The 24,125-nt window shown below is 39.7% G+C and overlaps 3 long non-coding RNA genes across 3 annotated transcripts; 1 reads left to right on the top strand and 2 right to left on the bottom strand.

The window, feature by feature from the left end:
- Positions 1-2,032: 2,032 nt before the first annotated feature.
- Positions 2,033-4,568, bottom strand: LOC105924096. Its single transcript, XR_004931363.1, has 4 exons — positions 4,443-4,568; positions 4,256-4,357; positions 3,692-3,868; positions 2,033-2,206 (listed from the first exon to the last, which is right to left on the bottom strand). It is a non-coding gene; the product is annotated as an uncharacterized LOC105924096 (long non-coding RNA).
- A 5,460-nt stretch (positions 4,569-10,028) lies between these two features.
- Positions 10,029-18,352, top strand: LOC118563702. The gene is made up of 3 exons (XR_004931364.1): positions 10,029-10,063; positions 17,744-17,992; positions 18,234-18,352. It is a non-coding gene; the product is annotated as an uncharacterized LOC118563702 (long non-coding RNA).
- Positions 18,353-21,188: 2,836 nt separating this feature from the next.
- On the bottom strand, positions 21,189-24,125 carry LOC118563701. The gene is made up of 5 exons (XR_004931362.1): positions 24,105-24,125; positions 23,980-24,039; positions 22,165-22,221; positions 21,778-22,026; positions 21,189-21,430 (listed from the first exon to the last, which is right to left on the bottom strand). It is a non-coding gene; the product is annotated as an uncharacterized LOC118563701 (long non-coding RNA).

Here is a 24,125-nt window from a genome sequence, read left to right as displayed (position 1 = left end):
CCAGGGACCTAAAAAGGCCCAACAACCTGATAAGGAAGTCTGATTCTGATCTAGAGACGACTGTGGAACCTCTGGAGATGATAAAGCAAAGAAGCAATCTTTTTAAATCACATACAACCCAGACCATCCTCTTCATGAGACTATCTTGAGAAAACAGAGTGTCTTCAGTCAGAGGCTTCTTTAAATTTGCTGCAATACAGATTGCTACAAGAGATCTTTCCTGCCAACAGCCATAACTACCTACAATACCTCTGATCGTTAGGAGTTACAACAACATTTAATTTCTCTTTTGGAATCAATAAAGTATATATCTGAGCAGTGGCTGCTCTGCCGAATGGTGGAGCATGGGGTGGCTTTGGGGGCCTTAAGCCCCGTAGTCTCTTATTATTATTATTATTATTATTATTATTATTATTATTATTATTATTATTAGTAGTAGTAGTAGTAGTAGTAGTAGTAGTAGTAGCATTAGTGTGTAGGGGTTCAGTTCCTGAACTGTGCGAGGTTCACCCCATATTGACGCTGTGGCAGCACTGGAGAGCGATGCGCTGCCTGACCGGCAGCAGCTCCCACTGGCTGATTCATGGGGGGAGGCAGAGCAGCGAAGAGATCAGACTATCAAACAATCTAACGTTTATCTGGTAGGTAGTGTTCATGTCACTTACTAAGTATAAACAAACCTGTCATGAGAGATGATAGTGACAGCTGTTGTGTTCCCACCCAGTTTATTACTATTTTTTCATAATTCTTACTAACTCTGGTCCCTGTTAGCATCCAAATATTGTAATATGTTGTTGTGAAGGGAGCACAGACATGTGTTTCAACATGATGAATCGATTAAGCTTAATCCGATCATCATATTCCGATTTACTTGTTTACATAATGCATTTCTATTCCAATCGGCCTTTATTCCGATTACTTTTGTCCATGTAAACGAAGCTAGGGTCTCTTGGAACCGCCGGCTTTGGTGGCATTTTTCAAATTGTGTTTGAGGCAGAGTTATGTCTTTACATTGGGGGGGGGGAGTTACACTTTAAATACCAGCTGCTTTACGTTTTTTCAGAGTTTGAAAAGATATCTTCTCACATTAAAACTGGAGCTCTTAATGTCAGGTATGAATGACAAAAAAGTGAAAAACTTACGTCAGGGTCAGGGAAGTTCCATCGACCCACTTCCAGGATCCCTCAGTTTCTTTATCATTCAAACCAATCCAAGTGTATTTGTTGGTGAAAGTAGAAATAAATCTCTGTCACATGTTAAAAAACACAATGAGTTTTAAGTTTCTGTAAAGTAGTATTTCTTATCTGACAACATATTACAATAAAAAAGTAAAACTTTAGAGAAAAGTTTCCTCTTAGAAATAAAAACAGCTTCAAAATTATTCACAAGAAATTATTTGACCAGTCTCTTATTGAAAGGAAAAGTTAGTACCCCATTTAAAATTAAGGAAAGCCTTTTTAACTAAACTGGCATTTATAATATCTCAGCTCTTGCAAGCAATTTCCACATATCCTCATTGTAGAAACAAGAAATTTAAATCTATATCTGCTCTCAGTGTGTTTCTGTGGATAGGCTAAAAAAACAAACAAACAAAAAACAATCTCCATGAAATAAAAGGTCAACAAGAGTGGGCAACAATTTCTACACAGCGATGTAAAGAACTCATTACCTTGAATGTCAAACGTTTGCTGAGTTTTAAGTTTATGTTTGTCTGATATTAATCTGTTTAACATACTGTATAAGCAAAAACAGCAGAAGTCTCCAGGGGTAGACCCTTTTCCACTGCACTGTATATATTTGAAATGTGACGTTGGCAGTTTAAGTATATGTATTAGGCCTTTTTTCGTGCTAGGATGGTATTAAAACAGAACATATTCAAGGCATTACTTTAGAGCTGGATATGTAGCAGGATATTACACCTGTAATGTCTGTTGGTTGTATTAAACAATTAGAAGTATTATGGTAAAATCTTGTTGCAAAATATTTATAATAAAACATAAATGAAAGTTTGAATTTTATTTGCAAACCCAAAAGAACAGTCTCACATTAAAATAACACAATACCTGTTCTTCAGCGTTGTCTATCACCACCAGATCTCCTCCTCTGTTTCTGCAGTCCTCTCTACCTTTATCCCAGGAGCCAGTGTTTGTAGAGAGGAGATAACAAGAACAGCTGGACATTCTCCATCCTGCAGGACATGTTTTCTCTAAAATTAACATTCAAAATATTCAAGTTAAATATTGGAAAAACTGTGTAGAGACACAAGCCTATTTACAGAACAATATGAGATAATATGCAATATGCATGATAGTACAGCAATGTCTTGCAGTAGCTAAGGCGTGCACAAGTGCACCTGAGCATCTAAGAGACAGTGTAAATGATTCATGATCAGATCAGAACCATTGTAACCATTTGCATTTAAATACTGGTCTGGTGTGTGCTGCAGATATTACAAAGTCTAACAGCAGCTGGGAGGAATAACCTGCAGAAGCACTCTTGTGAGCATCTGGGGTGCAGTAACCTGTCACTGAAAGAGCTCTCCAGCTCTGCAATAACTCCATGCATGGAGACATTTCCATCAGTGATGTTAATGCATCATTCACCCCAGTGCCAGGCTGGTATGCAAAATGCAGTGGGTCCAATGAAGACCTCACCAGGTGGCGAAGATGTCTGAGGACCAGCCCCTCGAAGATCTTCATCAGGTGTGATGTTAGTGCTACCGGCTTGTAGCTGTTGAGGTCCTTGGGGTGTATGGTCGTAGGCATTGTTGCCACACAAGAGGTCTTCCACAGTCTCCCATGCTGTGTGCCCCATTATGCCACACCGCTCATCTGCTCAGCAACTCAGGAGCCTGGAGCTGATGTCATCTGGACCCGCAGCCTTCCTCTCTTTGGTCTTTCATAGAAAGTTCCTCATTTGTATATGTATTATAAGATAGGTGGTAGGTTTTGCTCCGTGTCTGCCTCATGGACCAAAACTGGGAGTTGGTTCCACAGGAGAGGAGCCTGATAGCTAAAGGATCTGCCACCCATTCTACTTTTAGAGACTCTAGGAACCACCAGCAGACCTGCAGTCTGAGAGCGAAGTGCTCTGTTAGGAACATACGAGGTAATCAGAGATCTGATATATGATGGAGCTTGATTATTCAGGGCTTTATACATGAGAAGGATAATTTTAAATTCTATTATTGATCTAACAGGAAGCCAATGAAGGGAAGCTAAAATAGAAGAAATATGATCCCTCTTGTTGATTTTCATCAGAACTCTTGCTGCAGCGTTTTGGATCAGCTGAAGGCTTTGAACTGCATATTTTGGGCTTCCTGATGGTAAAGAATTACAATAGTCCAGCTTTGAAGTAACATGCATTAACTAGATTTTATTGTCTCTAGTTTTGCAGGTAACATGCCGCTTAAATATGGGAAGAGTGGAGGACAAGGATACATGGTTAAAGTCACCTGAGATCAGAAAAACAGCATAGGGGTGTTTATTTTGCATTCTATTCACAAAAGGTGTGGATGACGTCACACGCTGTTTCAAGGTTTGCAGATGGGGGCACATACACAGCTATCGCAATAAAGTATGAAAACTCTCTCGGGAGCTGACAGTCCAACAGCTAGCAGCTCAATATCCTTCATGCAAAGCATCTCTAAAATAAATAAGCAAAAATCTCTATAAAATATCTTAAGACTTACTCTGCTTGGATAAATTTTGAAGTCTGATCAGCTCTTTAGACGTTTCTGTGAGGTTTGATATTAATAGGTCTCTTTGTTTAGTCATCAAAATCAGATGGCCATTGCTGGCTTGGAGATGATCAGTCAGATTGTCTTTGATGTCGGATAAATCTGCTGTGAAACTGCCTAAGCCATGAGCTGAAACAAATCAATGTATATTATTTCAAAAAGCAAAACACATTTGTTTAAGCCTAACAAAATATGCTAATTTAACAGTTGTAAAACTAAATGCCTGTCAAATTTAGAAGAATTAAGCCAATCTAGACTTTAATAACATTATTTGACTTTCTTATTCTTAATTGCTGTTTTATAAGCAATGTAATTATTTCCAAAGGGTTTGGCAAAGAAAAAATGTAATCTGTTAAAAAATTTATATCATTCCAAGGAAATATTATTGTGATGGTTGTAATTAACTAAAATTCTTCCTCATCTCCAGTCAACAAGCTTTTTTTATTTGAAGCCATGTTTCAAGCCTAAAACGTAACACAAAACAAGCTGAGTTAAATTCATGACAACTGGACTCACAATAGACACCAAGGCTGATGAGTCCAATCAGCAGGAAAACATTCAGGAGCCCCAGAAAGATAAGAAGACCCAAAAATAGCGTCTTCTTGGAACTCCTTGAACCTTAAAGTGAATACATTTCAGTACCTTACATTTCTGCTGCATAAGAATAAATGATATAATAGAATATAGAATATAAATGTCTTACCTATGTTGTTGGTAATAGGAATGTCGCAGACAGATTTAATAGAGTCAACATTAGCATAAATTTCCTCCATTGCTTCGACAGATGGTGATTATTTTATTTGACTGTCCGATCTACCATAAAAGCGGAAGTAGATGAGCATTGAAATAATTGTGGCATATGAGGAACTTTAAAGATAACTGCACAGAGAAAATCCATATTTGGTAGTTCTTGAACCAAGACAGCAGTGTGTGATTCTTGAGAATAACTGATGAAACATCTTACAGAGAAGAAGGGGAAGAGCTCTTTAACAGACCAACAAAATCTGATTATGGACGGCTGATTAAAAGTTAAAACATGCCCACTGTGTACGCCCATGGCTTGCTTGTGGATTTGGAACACACAACACACAAAAAGTTGAAAACTTACTGTTGTTGTTGTTGACAATCAGTCTGACAACGTTACCAGCCACTCTCTGCCATGGAGGCTGATTGCGCTAATGGGTCAGTCAACACATGCATGTACCGATACAAGACAAAAAAGGCAAATATCGACCTCTGGTATTTTATGAACATACATTGTTTACTTGTAAGAGTTGAAGAGATTATTGAATTATGAGTTAATTAGTGAGTTGTGTTATGTAGTTTCTAATTAGTATTGTGTGGAAAAACGAACACTTTTCTGGATGCTAATTAATGCAATTGCTTTTTTTTTTTTTTTTGCTGTACGTGATTTTATTTTTGGAGCGTACATATACTTTTAATATGGATTGCACAATGTTTTATAAATGAGAGCCCTGAACCTTTTTAGTGTCACTTCAACCACTCTTTCCTAAAGCCTCAACTTTTTTTTATGCCACACAAATTCCTACCAGTTCCTCTCACCCCCTCAGTGGACCTTTTCCAGTCCACTGTGAGTAATCCATTGCTTTCCTTCACCAAACTCTCTATTGAGGTGTGCTCCATTATAACTTCCTTCCCTCTGGGTAAACCTTCAACCACATCATCTAGTTTGCTCCAGAAATCTTTGCATCTTTCTCTTCAAAGTGCCATTCAAGTTGTGATGCATCTACCACAAAACATAATAAAAATAAACTGATCATATATCACGACATGACAAAAATAACAAGAATCAGAACAAGCTAACATAAATTATTCATTTAATGAATTCTTATGGAATGATATAAAATGTAGAAGAGACTCGAGAAAGGTATTTGTAAACTAACTGAATAAAAAGGAAATGCAAAATGTAGCTATATCCGGTGAAAATGTGTTTATGCCTCTCATGTGAACTGCAGAAGTTAAAGGGGAATTGAAATTGCTAAAACTTAATCTATTAATGATACTCTAACCCTTTATTTTTCACTTCCCTTTAGGGTCAGGAAACTTCATGTTGTCTTCTATTTTGGTTTTCACAGCTGCGATATATAGGAGAGTTACAGACACCTACTTACTGGCAAGCCAATGCTTCTGATTGCCTAGACCTTGTTCTTGTCATTGAGCTGACTTTTCACAACTTACTTGTAGGTATTGTATTTTAGTTGTTACTGCCTTCGCTGTAGTGCTCTGCTTGATATGTAGGGGGAAAAAAAACTTAATTCACCTGATCACTCCCTTACTTATACCTGCCTCTGCCCCCTGCAATCTGCCACATCATTGTTTGTTTCTGCCATGTCCATGGGTGAGTTTTGCCAGCATTCCCTGTACTGTGTTTTTCCTCCCTTATCTGATTGCCTGCTTTTTTGCCTTGGACTGTTTTTTACCACAAGCTTTGTTTTTGTCCGGCCCTTCATTTTTGCATGCCTGTTTTTCTTGGTTCCTGGTCACACCTGTGTTTGGAAATAAACCTTCTTTAAAACGTACCTCTTGTTTGGTTGAATACTGGGTCCATCTGTCTCTGGTTCGTGACAGAATGATGTGGCCTTACATGGACCCATCGGCCGACAAACAGTGGCGGGCAGATGTCGAGAGATCTTTTTCTCAATTGGAGTCAGGTGTGCGGGAGATTCTTTTCCTCTTGGGTATCCGGGCGCCTCCTGAAGCGTGTAGGCCGGGGCCTCCTGAAGCCTGTAGGCCGGGCCCTCCTGAAGCCTGTAGGCCGGGCCCTCCTGAAGCCTTTAGCTCTGCGCCGCCTGAAGCCTGTAGCCAGGCCCCGTCTGAACTTAAAGCCTGTAGCCCGGGGCCTGCTGACCCTGAAGCCTGTAGCCCGGCTCCCCCTTCAGTCACCTGTAGTCAGGCGCCTCCTGAACTCTGGTGCCAGGCTCCTCTTCTAGCTCATAGTCCGGCGCCGACTCCAGCCTTTAGTCCGGCGCCAGGTTCTGCTCTCTCTCTCTCCAGGCGTCGGGTCCTGAGGGTCCTGTTCCTCCGACGGCCTCCGAGGTTTCTGCTCCGTCGAAGGCCTCCGAAAGCCCTGCTCCGCCGCCGTTCGCCGGGACGTCCGCCGGAGAACCTGTCACGCCAGGGCCGTGCTCCGGGACGTCCGCCGGAGAACCTGACTCATCGGGGCCGTCCTCCTGGACGCCCGCCGGAGAACCTGACTCGTCGGGGCCGTCCTCCTGGACGTCCGCCGGAGAACCTGACTCATCGGGGCCGTCCTCCTGGACGCCCGCCGGAGAACCTGACTCGTCAGGGCCGTCCTCCTGGACGCCCGCCGGAGAACCTGACTCGTCGGGGCCGTCCTCCTGGATGCCCGCCAGACTCTATTTCTGTTATTTTAGTTCGCCCTGTCGGGTTGTTTTTGGTTTGGGCAGTGTTTCTTTTTCCTGTTTCTGGCCCTCCATCCTGTACCTCCCTCCACCCACCCGGTTTAGTCTGTTTTGGTTCTGAGGACGTCTGGAATCCGTCCTTGAGGGAGGGGCTCTGTCACGATTTGGTTCTGGTAGATGTTGTTATTTTGGTTATGTTGGCTTTCCTGCCTTAGGGTTTATTTCTGTTTCTTGTTTTGTATTGTGTTGGATTCATGTTTACTGTTTTAGTTATCTGGTTTCCTTTATTAGTTTTTATTATAGCTTGTGTTCTGTTCAGTCTTAGCTTTGTTTTCTATCTTGGGTTTGGTCTTTATGGTTATTTTGGCTCTGTAGTTGTCCATCTTAGTTTCTGGCCCATCAGCCTCTCAGTCACTACTCTGTCACTTCCCTTCCCCTGATTAGCTCTTGGTGACTGGAGGAGGCCCTTTTCTGAGACAAAATCTGTCATGTTGACAAGGTTGGCTTTGGGGGTTTAGGTCTAGGCCGACCTAACAGCCGAACAGCAGCAGTTACAAAGCATCTTCTAAGGATAGTTTTGAGCTAATTGCTATACATGCAGAAATGGCTCAAAGTGGAAAAATTCCATCTTGGGCTACCAGAACACTTAGATACTGCATATAAATTGCAGTAACCAAGTACTGAGTGCACAGCCATGAATACTGCCATTGGACGGCAATGGATATATATATATATATATAATTAAACCCAGGAGAGAATTACTTTAAGCGGTATTAAAAATAGTAATTATTTTATTGAGAACATCTGCTCAAATTTGCTGTATTTGTGAGTCTGATCTCCAACATATTTAAAACGTTTAACCACATCAGCACAGTCACACAGACACAAGAGTTAAGACTATGATAAAGAGAAGTGGCACCAAAAATGCTGTATGCATAGGTGTGAAAATGTATTTTAAGCTCTAAAAGTCAGACTGTGAGACGTTATTCTCAAGGTCACAGCTCAACCTAAACTTTATTTTTGTTCAGCAATTTTAACAAGTCAATCAGTTATTAATGTTGTCTTGCCTACTGAGAGCACTCAGCACGGATTAAGACTGACTTTTTCAGATCAAGCAAAATACTGAAGAATATTCATACTGCCTAATTATAAAGGTAAAACAGGGTAGGGACTAATGATTATTCTACTGCACATAGATACATGCTTGTCAGACAAATTTGTTATATGTTGATTTTTACTCATAATTAATTTACCTATAAGATCTATGTCCGTGGAATTTTAAATATTAAATAGAACCTGCAGTATTAGATATAGTTCCCACTGCTTGCATAAAATTTTAGATAAAGGTCAGAAGCTGGTTAAACAACTATGCAGATCATTCAAACTGCTGTGTGAGAAAAGGGTGGCGACTATACCAGTAAAGCAGATCACAGACATTTGTGGGTAAAAAAGTATTGCAAGTATTATTAAGCTGTATTGCAAAAAGCACAAAAAAAGTGTCCACACATTTTTGATAAGTTTGTAATATTTCACCTCAGATTTTCTTATTCCTTAGGAAGCAAGGAACAATGTCAGGGCAGTGCCGCCTAGCGGTCAAATTGAATACTGTCACACATGTATTAAAAGAATAATGTGATTAAAAACAAACCACCCTTACAATGACCTTCACAGCTTTCTTTTGTGCAGTGTAAAAATTTATTGAGTCATGAGGTAGAACTTAGTGTAACTGTGCTACCTCCCCCTAGTGGATACTGTACATTAACATTAGAAGAAATAAACTAACTTAAACATCAACAGTTTGTAATATTTCACATCATATTGCAGTGGGCCCTAGCAATCAATCTGAATACTTTCATACAGATATTAAAAGAATAATATGATTAAAAACAAATCACCCTTAAAGTGGCCTTCACAGATTTCTTGTGTGAAGGGCCGACAAGAAAAAATTACTTGACTTGTGGTGATAAAACTTGGTGGTGTAACTATGCTCCTCCTAGTGCAGGGATCACCAAACTTTTCGACACTGCGAGCTACTTCATTTAAACAATTTGATACAAAGGGTTACCTGTACTGACCTTTGAACTAGAAAGAATTAGAGCTCACCTTAACTTTATGTAATATAAAAATGTTTTTATTGTTTTTGTCATTCTAAATCTATGTAAATAAAGCTATGATTAAAAAGGAAGAGCAACCGAATAAAATAACATTTTAGATGCTGCTAACTGGTAGCTATTTTTAGTGTTGTGGAATTATACACTGTTTTAAAGTTATTTAATGTTTAATAAATAACTCTCTGTCTGAACTATAGCCCCATTTACACTACCCTTGTTAAACCGATCTGAGTTAATTATCCAAATCAATTGCTGTGCTTCATAAGGTGAAAGGTTTGTTAAATAGGAAATGTTTGTATACATTATACTATTATACTATTTGTATTACCATATCTGTCATATTGTGCTGAAATATGAGGAAATATATTTCAAACTAACATTGGCCCAGTAGCCAAACTACAGAAGAGTCATAATAATAAATAATGCTGGATATGAATGTAACCCGGTTAAAAATGTTAAACGGACCTATTTCATTCAAATATAAAAATAGTCTGAGTAAGAAGGTTGAAATGTGTTAAAATGTTAAAAACATTATAAAAGCAGTTTAAATGTATATATTATGTTATTTATTGTCTGAGAGATGTATTTGTGTAAAATTGTATGAACCAGCATTTATGGGGTTAATAGAAATGGGCGGGGGTGTGGCTACGGCGGGAATGTCAGAGAGGGAGAGGGGGAGAGAAAGGCGAGGGAGACGCAGAAAAAAGAGAGAAACAAAAAAGCTGGCGAACAGTATCAAAAAGAGACTGTTAAGCTGTTTTGTGACCAGGGTAGTACTCCTCCACCTCCGGGTGGAGGAGTACTACCCGGACTCTCCAGAGGACTTAATGGTACCTTTCCAGTTTGTTTGGGTGGACTACTCAACCTGAGCTGAGATGTAAACGTGGAGCTAGCCGCTAACTGAGGTGCTAGTGTGTTGCAGTGGCTTTGCTAAGCTAGCAACCCGTTAACTGCGCAGACCAGACCAGTGCTGGCCCGAGCGTCTTGGGGGCCCTAAGCAGAATTTGATTTGGGGGCCCCCCCTCTCACCATGCAGAATCACCTATGCTAGAAGATGATTGATACAAATGTCACGCTATAATGTTAGAGGGAATATTATAATAATAATCAAATTGTTTTTATTGATTTTTCATATTGAAACAAAAGACATCCCATTCAAAACATACAGAACAAAAGAGGACTCAAAATTTACATCACAAAAACAGCTCAAAAAACACAGACAAACTAACATCAAGACAGATCCTACTACCATACACATCACCCGTGTTCAAGTTAAAACTAGATACATATAATTATTATCATTGTGGTTGTTATTGCCATTCAAGCCTGAGGGAAAAAAGGGGGGTGGCGAGGCGGCTAGTTATGCTGAAGCAGATGAAAATTCAGATTCAAAATAGAAAATAAAAGGTTGCCAGACCTTGAAATATCTCTTAGTGTTGCCCTGTAAAGTAAATCTAAGATGTTCCAACTTTAGGTGTGCCATCATCTCCTCTACCCATCTTTTGTGAGTTAGGGGTGCTGCCTTTATCCAATTAAAAAAAATCAATCTCCTGGCCAACAATGACGAAAATGCCATTGCTTTCCTTTGACAGTCGTTAATTCTGTTTCCCCCAGTGCCACACCAAAAATGGCTACCAAAGGAAATGGTTCAATATTTTTCTTGTAAATGGATGAAAAGGTTTTGAAGATTTTGATTCAGAATTCTTTGAGCCTGGGGAGAGACCGGAACATATGAGATGTGTTGGCTGGAACATGTTTACATGTAGGGCAAGTCGGATCAGCTCCCTGGTAAATTTTTGCCAATTTGTCCCTCGTGAAATTAAGTCTATGTAGCACTTTAAACTGTGTTAGTCCATGTCTAAGACATACAGACGAAGAATGTGTTCTACTGCCCACCTCCATTCATTATTTGATATGTCCAGCTCTAGTTCTTCCTCCCATTTCCTTTTTATGTAGGCAAGGGATGGGGAAGCTACCCTCTGGATATTTACATAGAGCATAGAAACCGACCCCTTAGATTCATATCCAATAGCCAATCTATCCACCCACTCTGCAGTGATTCAAGAGATGATAATGTATTTTCACAAATTCTCGAATCTGAAAGTATCTGAAGTAATTAGTTTTTAAGGGGATTCCATATTCCTTTTCCAGCTGAGCAGCAGACATAAGTACACCATCTTTAACCAGATTTTTAACAGATTCCACCCCAGCTCTATACCATACCTTAAATGCTGTTCCCCCCAGAGCTGGAGACAACAGGTGATTGCCATAAACGGGTGCAGACAGGAGGCATTTCTATTTTTAAAATGAGTTATGAATTGGACCCAGATTTTGATATAGTTTCATACTACAGTTATTTGTGTATAGGTGCTTGCTTAGGGGCAGAGGGGTACAAATCAGGGAACGCAGGGATATTGGGCTAGATGCATATCTTTCCATCTGTACCCATACTTAGGGCAGTTAAAAGTAGCCGGTCAACGGCGGCAAATCGCCGTCTATAGCAGCTCTTGCCGCCGCCTACATTTCCCCGATTATACATCCCAAAAATCACCTTTGCATCTGTCTTCACTGAGAGCAACATTAACGAGTGATTGGGTTCCTTGTTCCAACCAAGATGCTACTCTTCCGATCAAAACACAGACAGGTGTTTTGCCGAAAAGTGCATGCCTGCCGAGATATGCGTCCCCTGTCACTGGAGCGCGCCTCGCTCTGTACAACTGAATATCAACGAAGAAAACGGATTAAAATGTGACCAACGCAGTTACTTGTTGTTAAATTAATGATATCAAAATGTTTTATTAAACCTCTTGTGGGAAAAAAACTGTTGTTATTTGGCAGATTCGTTTACAAAATTACGGGTGTTATGAACAACATTAAATCCAAAGTTTTTATCCGAGGTACAGCTGATTTATTAGGCGCCCGCCTATGCATTAAAAATGCATGGCGGAGGCCTTATACTATGCACTAATAAGGGTTTCTTTATTATTCCTTTTTAATCTTCCGTCACCGTTAATACAGCCCAAACCGTAGGCTGTACCCCCACAAACTATATATCAAAACGTGCGTCTCGACGCCGCGAAGTGTGCTATTTTTACTTGACGCCATTTAAAGTTACCGTGGTGACAAAATTAACCAAAAACCATTTCTCAAAACCACTTCCTAGACACAGTTGACCTCTCCATAATGCAGAGTTCAGCATGGCACTTTTTTTTTTGGTACAGTGGTTTAGGTGTTGGGCTGGTGCTTGTTACAAGTAACAAATAAATAATTTGAACAACTGATATAAATGAATGAATGATGAGAAAATTGCAACAGCAAGAACTACTGCAGGCGCAATATGGACTTTTTTAGCTCTGCAGAGTCACACATCAAAAAACGACAAAGTTTTCCTGAAGTTTTTTTTTATCTATTTTCACCGGACTTTTTCTTCCAAAACTGCACCGCGTTGCTGCGCAATAGCACACATGAGTTTCTGGACCTTCGGAGCTATAACAGTGATACATTTATCGCCGATATTCCTGTCATCCTAGAGATCTCCAGAACATTGGATCCCGCCGACTTCTCCCGGCCGGGCGGAAGTGCAACTCAGCCGGCGACCGGAACGTAAACAAAGCCGGCGTAACCGCGGAGGTGGGTACGTGCTAGGCTAAAGCTAACACCACACTGGCTTTCTTTACTAGGGTGACCAGACGTCCCCGATTTCCGGGCACTGTCCCCGATTTCCGGGCACTGTCCCCGATTTCCGGGTACTGTCCCCGATTTCCAGGCACTGTCCCCGTTTTGGACCACCTGTCCCCGGCTAAACCTGTCCCCGGAAATGTCCCCGATTTTACCGAGGGGAAAATGTTGCGCGTAGACTGTTATTACGGTAGAGCTGTTGCGCTGCTGATAATATAAAGATGAGGAACAGAGCGCACCACTAGACGGGCGGTAATGATCCTTTTGGATATGGTCAGCACCCATTAAAACACGAAGAAGAAGAAGGGCGCACCACTTTTAAAACAGAAGAAGAAGAAGTGGAAGTTTGTTGTCATAAACGGTGATGGGGAGCTGCTGTGTTATGGTAAGTGTGTTAAACGATTCAGTTTATTTGAATGGGAGGCAGATCCTTTAGCTATCAGGCTCCTCTCCTGTGGAACCAACATCCAGTTTTGGTCCGTGAAGCAGACACCCTGTCTACTTTTAAGACTAATCTTAAAACCTTCCTTTTTGACAAAGCTTATAACTAGAGTGGCTCATGTTACCCTGAGCTACCTTTATAGTTTTGCCGTTATAGGCTTAGGCTACTGGAGGACATCAGGGCCTATTTTTCTCACTCTACTGATTTTTACTGTTCTCCAGTCTACTGTTCTCCAGTTTTGCATTGCATTACATTGAAATGACTGTTGTCATTTCAGCTTTTAACTTTTTGTTCTCTCTCTTTTTTCTTCATAGTAGGTACACCTGGTCTGACGTTCTGTTGACTGTGAAATCATCCAGGGAGGACAGATCACCGGCTATTACCATCTAATGTAGAACAGATTACTAGATCAATGTGTGCTTCTGTGCTTTTTGTCTGTCTTGTTGTGTCTCTGCTCTGTCTTCTGTAACCCCCAGTCGGTCGAGGCAGATGACCGTTCATACTGAGCCTGGTTCTGCTAGAGGTTTTTCCTTCCCGCTAACGGGTGTTTTTTCTTTCCACTGTCGCTTCATGCTTGCTCAGTATGAGGGATTGCAGCAAAGCCATGTACAATGCAGACGACTCTCCCTGTGGCTCTACGCTTCTCCAGGAGTGAATGCTGCTTGTCGGGACTTTGATGCAATCAACTGGTTTTCTTATATAGGAACATTTTTGACCAATCTGTATAATCTGACCCAATCTGTATAATATGATTGAACTTAACTTTGTAAAGTGCCTTGAGATGACATGTTTCATGAATTGGCGCTATATAAATAAAATTGAATTGAATTGAATTTGGATCGGGCTGATCCTGTGATAAATTTTCGTGTCCAGGTTAAAAAAATATAAATAAAAAGTAAGACAAGACCACGAGTTGCTGCTCACCTGAGTAAAAGACACTCAGGTAAAATGTAACAGAATGATTGTAAACTCTTTGTAAGGCGCTAATCTGGTACGCTGGTTCTCCATGGCTCAACAAGAGTTCATCTAAAGATGTTTTAGAACTGATTGGTGACCTTTAGTTTATATTTCAGAAAGTTAGTTATAAATAGAGTTATGTGGTTTTATGTTTTTTGGATACAATCCGGGTTAGCACCCGAACATCCCTTTCAGACAGCTTCCTCGTGCGTCCACAGTTAATCCTGTTGGATGTAGTTCGTCCTTCTTGGTGGTATGCTGACATTACCCTGGACACCGTGGCTCTTGATACATCACAAACACTTGCTGTGTTGGTCACAGATGCAAGGCAAGGCAAGGGAAATTTATTTATATAGCACAATTCAGTACAGAGACAATACAAAGTGCTTTACATGATTAAAATATAGCAAAATAAACGCAAGTAGGAATAAAATGTAGATAGAAAATGGAATAAAAGCAAGTAGAGATAGAATGTAAAAACAAAGAAGAACATTAATAACAGTAAAACAGTTTAACTATGACAGTCAAAGGCAATTTTAAACAAATGTGTTTTTAATCTTGATTTAAAAGAACTCAGGCTTTCCACACTTTTACAGTTTTCTGGAAGTTTGTTCCAGATAAGCGGAGCATAGGAACTAAATGCTGCTCTTCCTTGTTTAGTTCTGGTTCTAGGTATGCAGAGTAGGCTGGAGCCCGAAGACCTGAGTGGTCTGGAGGGTTGATACACTGATAACAAGTCTGTAATGTATTTAGGTGCTAAGCCATTTAGGGATTTATAAACTAACAGAAGTATTTTAAAGTCTATTCTCTGAGATACAGGGAGCCAGTGTAAGGACTTTAGAACTGGGGTTATGTGCTCTACTTTCTTAGTCTTGGTGAGACTGCAGCATTCTGGATAAGCTGCAGCTGTCTGGTCCACTTTTTAGGCAGACCTGTGAAAACACCGTTGCAGTAATCAATTCTACTAAATATAAACGCATGGATTAGTTTTTCCAGATCTTTTTGAGACATTAGTCCTTTAATCCCAGAAATGTTCCTCAGGTGATAGAAAGCCGACCTTGTCACTGTCTGTAAATGCTTTTGGAGGTTCAGGTCTGAGTCCATCACTGCACCCAGATTTCGGGCCTGATCAGTGGTTTCTAGCTGAAGCGACTGAAGCTGTGTGCTAACTTTTGATCTCTCCTCTATTGGTCCAAATATTATTACTTCAGTTTTGTTTTTATTCAATTGAAGAAAGTTTTGACACATCCAGCAAGATGTGCACCAACAATTTGTCCTCCTTTGAACTCACACATGTCACCCATAATGTTGTGTGCATTGCAATATTTTGAGCAAAACTGTGCTCTTACCCTGCTAATTGGACCTTCACACTCTGCTCTTATTGGTTCAATGTGCAATTAATGATGATTGGCCACCAGGCTGGTCCAATTTAGCCATGAAACCTCCCACACTAAAATAAGAGGTGTTTCAGTTTCATTGTCCAACCCCTGTATATAGTGTATTTCACTTACTGAATTGAGTTACTGAAATAATTGTTTATACTTTTATTTATTAAGATTTAATTTTAGTGTTTATGTAAGGCAGAGGTTACAAATGTAAACGTTACAACCTTTTGTTTGGACCGTTTTTGCCTTTTCTTCTTTCTATTAGAAACGGCTCTAAGAGAAGAGGTGGAAACGACGCCCCCAAAATGACGATTGTGGCCAAAAAGTGTATTATGTCAGTAGTGGTTTAGGACTACCATAGCAAATGAATGGCAAACGTTGACTGTCGGCTGTCGCCAATTAGCTCATTAGCTGCGTCTCAGATCGATATACGCAGCTTGCATCTCTGCAGACACAAAGTTTTCCCAATTGGCAGGTTTTGATGAAGACAAATCCTTTTCATTCAGAAGATTTGATTTAAAATCCCCAAGCGATGAGAGCGTACGACCAAGGAACTAAGAAAGCTTTGCCTTTGACGGTTATGCGCACCACCAGGCGGGCGCCTTCTTCAACTTCTTCAGTAGTTGAACATTTCTAGTTTGTTGTGGTCTCTTGTCATTCACACACAACAATAAACCATGAGAGCCGACGTGAGTTTTGAAACTGCAAAGTTTTGTCTTAAGTGGAAGATCAAACGTGCACAGCACACAGCACCGCGTTCATAAACCAGTGTGATGCATTCACGAGTGTCAGAAAGCTATGGTGCATTCAGGAGCACTGGACATTTCAAACTTACAAGGAAAGAGGCATAAAACGGAATAGAACTTAACTCATACAGTAATGTATTTATCCAGAAACAGCGTGGGCTTTCTTACAATACCGAATGCTCTATAATTGTATTTCTGAAATTTTTTGATTATGCACACCTGTTAGCTTTTTATTCTGAAAAATCTATAATATTACATATAATTACAGCAGCAAATTATCAAAGTTTTTCAGGGGATGCATTTTGTGTTCGTCTCTAGAATCCTCGCCGATGATATGATATCGTGTGTGTGTGATGAGTGCAAGTGAAATTAAACTGAGATAAGAGATTTCGAATGAGCGATTTGACTGAAATAAATTCAACATGTAAATTCAATTTCAAATTCCAACCCTGTATTTTTATCATAAAAATTCGACTTGGTTTGTGAAGAAATATTACGATCGTTTTTAGAACAGAACTGTGAATAATAATAAGATGACTAGACCTCACCTAATCTGATCTGTTTTATGTGGTGCTAGCATTTCAAATTAAACAAATTTTATGCAAATAGAGATTACCTTACCTTGATGATAACATCATGTGAAAAAATAATGTTTTAAGAATAATAAAAAAAACAAAGGTTGTTTTTGAAGAATCATTCAAATTTTTTTGCCTTTTATTCAATTTGAAACATGCACTCTGACTCTATTGTTTAAACAATCACCTGTCTTGAAAGCTTCCAAAATACATCAGGAAGACTGTATTTTTCAAAATTCTCCCCTTCGGGGCTCGGGCACCGGCATAAGTGCACCCTCCTACCTGATAGTGTGTGGCCTGCTACTGTAAAAAAGTTTGACTGCCCTGGGTTTCTATGCGCACTGTCCAACTCCACACAGCAAGACGCAGAAGATATTCTGTTCCAGCCCCTAACAGTTTGTGGCATATCGATGGCAACCATAAACTTATAAGGTCATAATGAGCTGTTGTAAATAACACATCACAAAACAATTCAAAATAATGCAATATTGGTTTCATGTACATTTTACCATCGGATTTTCTTTGAAGGCGGGCTCACCTGTTTACACAATGGAATTAAAACTAGTAATTTATTTAATATCATCACTCATGCTGCCACTTTCTCACTGTGAGATCGGATTTCACATTAATTTTCTTTTCCATTAACGGTGTTTCTTGAAGGTTACTATGAAGTACTTTGCGTTATTCTTGAAATTACAATACACTTTCCATTTTTTTTATATTACAGATGGCGATTTGTGGTTTATGGAGGCATTGACGGCTTCAGCCGTCTTATTGTGTACTTGAAAGCCGCCACCAATAACCGTGCGTCAACGGTCTGCAACTGCTTTCTTGAAGCAGTCGGTGTATATGGAGTGCCATCACGTGTTCGCTCTGATAAAGGAGGAGAGAATGTCCAAGTGGCCCACTTCATGGTGTCCACCAGAGGCCCAAACAGGAATCCTCATCTCACAGGAAGAAGCACACACAACCAGAGGTAATTTCCTTTTGTAAAACTTGCTGTGAACAGTGCAATTATTGGTAGTAGGGGTTCTATACAGTAATTTATTAATTTTGTGGACATTAAATGGTGTATAAAAACTGTCTGTCCTAAACTTAATTTTTCTATGTCCATTTTGCTCATCATGCGCAGATGTTTATGCCATACATTTAATATGTATACATCCAAGTCATTAATGACTTTATTTCTTGTTTTTGTATTTTTTCTGTTTGTCAAGGATAGAGAGATTGTGGAGAGATGTCTTTGGAGGAGTTTTGAATCTGTTCTACACAACATTCTGCAATCTAGAGGCAGAAGGTCTTCTCAACCCGGACAATGAGATCCAGCTGTATGCACTGCACTGCATTCCAAGATGGCTGGAACCACCAACGGCTGCGCACGGAGAGGAATCAGTCACCACACATACTATGGTCTCAAAACCAGCGTGAGGGTGAAGATCCCTGCCAGGTTTGTAGTAGAAACAAATCTCAAGGTTTATGTCAGAACACTCAAAGGGCCTAATTGAAATGACGGTCAAACTACATGAACTAAAAGGGCATGTGGGAGCATTGAGCTGACCCACCAACAGTTGCGTTCATCTTGGTCATGGTATTAAATTAGCTTTAGTTATAATTTAGACTTGGAACAACCATTAAATTAGGGCCCATAACTGTATTTACAACACACACAGATTTGTTTATTTAGCAAGTGCCATTTTAGTCTTAAGTGCTGAGAATTTATGAAATGTATGTAAATAGTTTGTTCAGAGTCCCTGTTTAGTCTGGATAACTACTAAAACAATAGCAGGAGGGAAAGCTTAAACAGGCTTGCTGTTGCAATGACCTGGATAACTGAAAATTTGCACAGGGATACAAAAATAGTTGATGAGATCTGAACCTTTGTCTCTGTCAGTGCTCAAATCTGACCGAATCCAGAGTAGGAGGAGGATATACTTGCCATCAGGTCATGAACAAATTCTTCATAGTTCATAGTATTCTTTGACAGCTTTAGAGTCAAAAAACAAGTTGATGACTGTGGTAGGGCACAATTGATGATTTCCACCTCCAAGTTTGAGGAAACAACACCCCAGCCAGTCCAGAATGTGAACAACGTCTTCAGGACTTCCAGAGTACCTTACAAAAATACACAGGGGAAAAGATTCAATACACACACTGACACTCATATACTACATAGAGCGAGTCTTACTCCAGAACAAAGGCAACATACCATCCTCTATAAATTTACGGAGGAAGGTCATTACTCTGCAATGGTCCTCCAGGCTGACGATGTCCTCATCGATGTCCTCATCCCTTGGCCAGTTGATATTGTCCAAAATCATCTACCAAACATTTAATAAATTAGTTACTTATGTGAAATTATATTACTATACCCTGATAGATTTTAGCAGATACCTTATAAACTAAGATGCAACATGCACATAAATGGGAAAAAGGAATTAAATATAACAAATGTATTTGCATTACTTGTGCCGTGATCTCTGCATTGCAGGCCCTTGGGAATAGGACTTCCACAGCATCTGGCCTGGAGCTAAAAAACTCCCAGACATCCGTGTCTTTCAGGCCTCATTGGATTTGTTTAACCTGCTGGGTTGTCCGTCCAAGAACCTGTAAAATGAAACAAAATGAGTGGGGTCTACTAGGATACATTTACATGCTTTATATTCCAAAACTCATTAATCTCTATTCATCCACAGTCTGTAACAATGTTAGCGCTCCTTTTGATTCCCCTACTGACAAGCTCAGTGCTCCTCCCTCTGGTTTGTACTTTGGGCTTTAACTGAAAAAAAAGCATGCTATTGTCTCTTTAAGAACAGACCAAATTACAAGGACCATAATTGTTAATAGCTTACAACATGGATCAGTATTTTCTCCCTCAGCCACCACCTGTTGTTCATTGTGACACCAGGCAGGTCCCAGGGCAGTGTCACAGAAAGAATCTGGGATTTGTCTTCTTCTGACAGGTCCTTGGTTCCTTCCAACTGATCAGTGACATCAACACAGGAGAGCCAAATACAATATTTGTAATATAGGCAATTAAAAAAGTAGGTGCTTGGCAATACATTTTTACAACTATTTGATAATAGTGCTGTTTGGAAACACAACATTATATAAATAAAACGTGTTAATTCAGACCAGTGCCAAGACATCCCGGACATCCTGATGCACACAGTCTGACAGGGATATGGTTTCCATCTCTGGACTGCCACCAAAAAGTACATGTATGATTGCTGTACTTAGGCCAGTGAGACATGGGCCCCCATTCAAGAATGAATGACCAACCATCCTTCCTGCAGTCACAAATAAATCACCCTCCAGGAGCTCCCGACTTGTTGAGGGAATAAGGTGGTCACTCTCTCCCTCGAAGCGAAGCACTTTCCCTTCAGAGGAGAAACTGTCAAATAACAGACACAGAAATTCTTCTGTGTGCAAGAGAAATGTAGTGTGATTTACCTTTTTTTTCATCCAAAAGGAAACCACTCTGGACAGCTCCCATCACAGTGGACAGCACATGCCGTGTTACGCCTTCACTAATAGCAGAGTCCCCTATGTCAAAAATTTGCTTTTATTATAAGTTGCACCACAGGCTTTTGGAAAAACTACATCATCTTAGTCATAGCTGCACAGACTTAACAAACTAAATTCACATATCTATGTATTTGCAGGAATAGTAAAAAAAAATTCACCAATCAATCTGCAAGTTAGGGGCCTTGCCCATTCCACCCTGGGCCTCTTGTATAATGAGATGATCGCTCTGTGTCTCTCTTCTAAGTCCATGAGACTCAGGGACTAAGAACAAATAATCTAACTTTTCACTGATAACGTCGGGCATACAATCATTTGCAACAAACAACATCTGGCCTGAATAGGTCATCATTAACTGCTGAGAAAACAAAGCTTTTTAGCTGATTTACAAACAACCCCATTAGGACTACTTTCAGTACCGTGTACAGGTCCTATTGTGTTCCCTTATGTGGGAAAATGGAAATTCCTCTAAACACAGAAGACATGATGTTGAGGGTCCAGTGTCTGAAGGTCTACCAATTATTTCCTACAAGTACAAACACAAATTAATACATTTATGTGACTCTGTCTATAAATCTGAAGACTTAAACAGCAACACCACTGGTCCACAGGATTTCTTCAAAAATTGCATTTATTGAGAAATCAAGCATTACCTGTTCTGTGCTGACATTACACTGAAGGGGGCGAATGTATAATGTGGTATGGTGGATGAGGAGAACAGGATCCTTCAAGTATTGGGCAGTGTCGCCCTCATCTGGACAAGGGAGAAGTGACAGCTGTCGACTCCTGGTGTTGCCAAAAATCCGCATAAACTCAAACCCCCCTGCATCTCTCAACTTTGGATAATTTATATATACAAATTCTGTAAACTGCTGTGGGCTGTGTAGGTCACCTGAAAAACAAACATGTCAAAAAAGCAAAACAAAGTTCTTTGAATAAACATTTTCATAACAATTAACTTTTTTGAATTTGTTTCCTGTGTCATTACATTAAATTACACATAATGTTTTAATGTGGTATTATTATTTTCTCAAGAATGGATCTTGAGAAAATACCAATGTCTGGTCAATACTTTCTGTGAATAACTGCTGTATAAATATAGACAAAACATATTTACACATACAAAAACACCCCCCCCCCCCAAAAAAAAACAAAAAACCAAACACCTTTACATAAACATCCACATTTGCAAACTGTAAAAACAAGTATAAAATTCAATCACGCAATCAAATGACATACCTCGAAAGCACAGGCGCCTCTCCCCCAATCCTGCTCTTAGTACGCGCTCCTTCTCAGCCCTTGTGGGCACCACTGCACAGTCTTTACGGGCAAAGGCACAAAATGTGTGCGTGTATGTAAATCTGGGTGTGTGAGAAGGTGCACCGGCATAACTCGTTTGCTGGTTGTTGGCACGCCTTGGTTGTCTTGACCAACCCGTAGCACCACCAGCCTGCCTAGTGTAGGGTGCAAACAGCCTCGACACTTCAGCTAGAAAAAGGGAATAATATAGAAAACAAATACTAGCAATATAAAACCTCATGCTGTATTTGAACTTAACATCACAGCAGCTTTCACTTTAGGAAGGTTACATATTAGAGATCACAGGTTGTCAGCAAACTAACTTACCATCAACAGGATGTCGGCCCATAGAAGAATGACTGGCTGTTCCTGGTCTTGCTGCTGCTATTAATATTGACATGAATACATTTGGATGTAATGCTCCAGACAAGGATTCAGCATAGTGTAGCCGATTCTCTGTACTCAGACTTGCAACCTCAGGCATGACTGAGTTATTACCAACAATCAATTTTAAAGGCAAAGCTTCCAAATTAAGTCAACAGACGCAAAAAGTATAGAAACATTTGCATTAGATGCAAACTTATCACGCCAAACACCGCACTTTATAACTTCTTCGCCTCAGTCAAATTAAATATTTATTAAATAGTATAATTTTACTAATTATGATTACACTGAATATAAAAATGATGTAAGCTACACAAATACAATAGAACCGATTATAGATAGATAGATAGATAGATAGATAGCTTGAAAAAAGTCACTGTATATATCAATGTATATATATATATATATATATATATATATATATATATATATATATATATATATATATATATATATATATATATGTATATAAGGTTGCTATAGACATGCTTACGGGTCTGCTCTGTTGCTTGGATGAAGTCGCTTGCAGTTATAGATAAAAATTCATCATGATTTGCACTCGGCTGTTTGATAGTGATAGTTGGCTGATGGCCCATAGCTGCTACCAGTGGTATAAACACAGCAGTCACCATGGCAACTGTGAATTCTGTCGGCATTGAAAGGGAAACAATTTATTGATATGTCCGGAGAGCAGATCTTATCTATGACATTTGCGTTTGTGCACAATTTATTGTTTTTTTCAGGAGGGTAGATGTGTTACCTTCAAAGTTCATTGCTAAGTGATCTTGCACTCATGACGAAAAGACAGCGTATGTTTGTGTGCATGCCTCTCACTAGCGTAGCATGTAACTCCTATCACCGGTTCTGCAGCCTCGCATTTGTTTCCTTTCTCCGCCGCTTCTCGCGTGGCAGAGTAATTTATGGTAATACACCGGCAGATGTGAAGAGCTAATTCTCGTTAAAAACATTACTGCACATAGAGCTGATCTTTAGTAAAGTTAGTTCACGTCGACTGTGTGATATATTTACGGATGCGTAATTGATAAATAAACTGGTGAAATACAGCACCTACCATTACGTTTCAAGATGAGGTTGCCTGTACAACGTTAATGTTACATCTGCATCGCTGCACGTGTAACACAGTAACGTTAGCCTATATATAGCAAGATGTTTTAACATAAATTCGGTTTCGTCTGACTATCCGTAATTACATTCCAAATATCTAAAACACACACACAATGCACTGAAAAATGGCTTAGGGAAGCTGAAAGCGCTTCTATCAACTCATGTCCAAGCTGGAAATAAGGAATATTCCGCAACCAAGGCCAGTTCAATTAATAACCAGATGCAGTTTTTATACTGTGGTAAAGCTCAATGGTAAATCTGACGTCATTTCGACTAGTCAGAATGTAATTAGAGATATCTCGAATAGGTATTTTGACTAGTCAAAATATAATTAGGGATATCTTAAATCGCTAAAATGTCTAGTCATAAAACAATGTGAGATATGTGGAACGTAAGGGCGGCCACAGCCGACACGGCTTATAACTAAGCCTGCCATTAAACCAAGTTGCAACAGAGAGCGGTAACTGTTACGTTCTCCTCTAAGACTTGCCACCAAAGTAACATGTAAATCGCTCGCCAAGTGTTAAATTACCTTAAACTCATCTGTGAATAATGCTAAAACATTTTGGATTAGCTAAATTACTCTAAATTAGAGAGAAAACATGCCAGTCGAAAGCTTGCTAGCGAGTTTACAGGGAACGTTACTCCTCTGGCCTTCCTCGGGTTCCACACCACTGATACTCGAACTGGAAGCTGTTTATGTAAAAGTAAAGTAAAAGTTAAAAAAAATGTTCAAACATTTCAGATCCCAAACGTACAGCGTTCTAATTCTTCCAATC

Source organism: Fundulus heteroclitus, chromosome 7 (assembly GCF_011125445.2).
Source record: "Fundulus heteroclitus isolate FHET01 chromosome 7, MU-UCD_Fhet_4.1, whole genome shotgun sequence".
In the NCBI taxonomy this organism is placed as follows: Eukaryota; Metazoa; Chordata; class Actinopteri; order Cyprinodontiformes; family Fundulidae; genus Fundulus; species Fundulus heteroclitus.
This window is presented reverse-complemented; position numbering and strand designations above follow the sequence as displayed.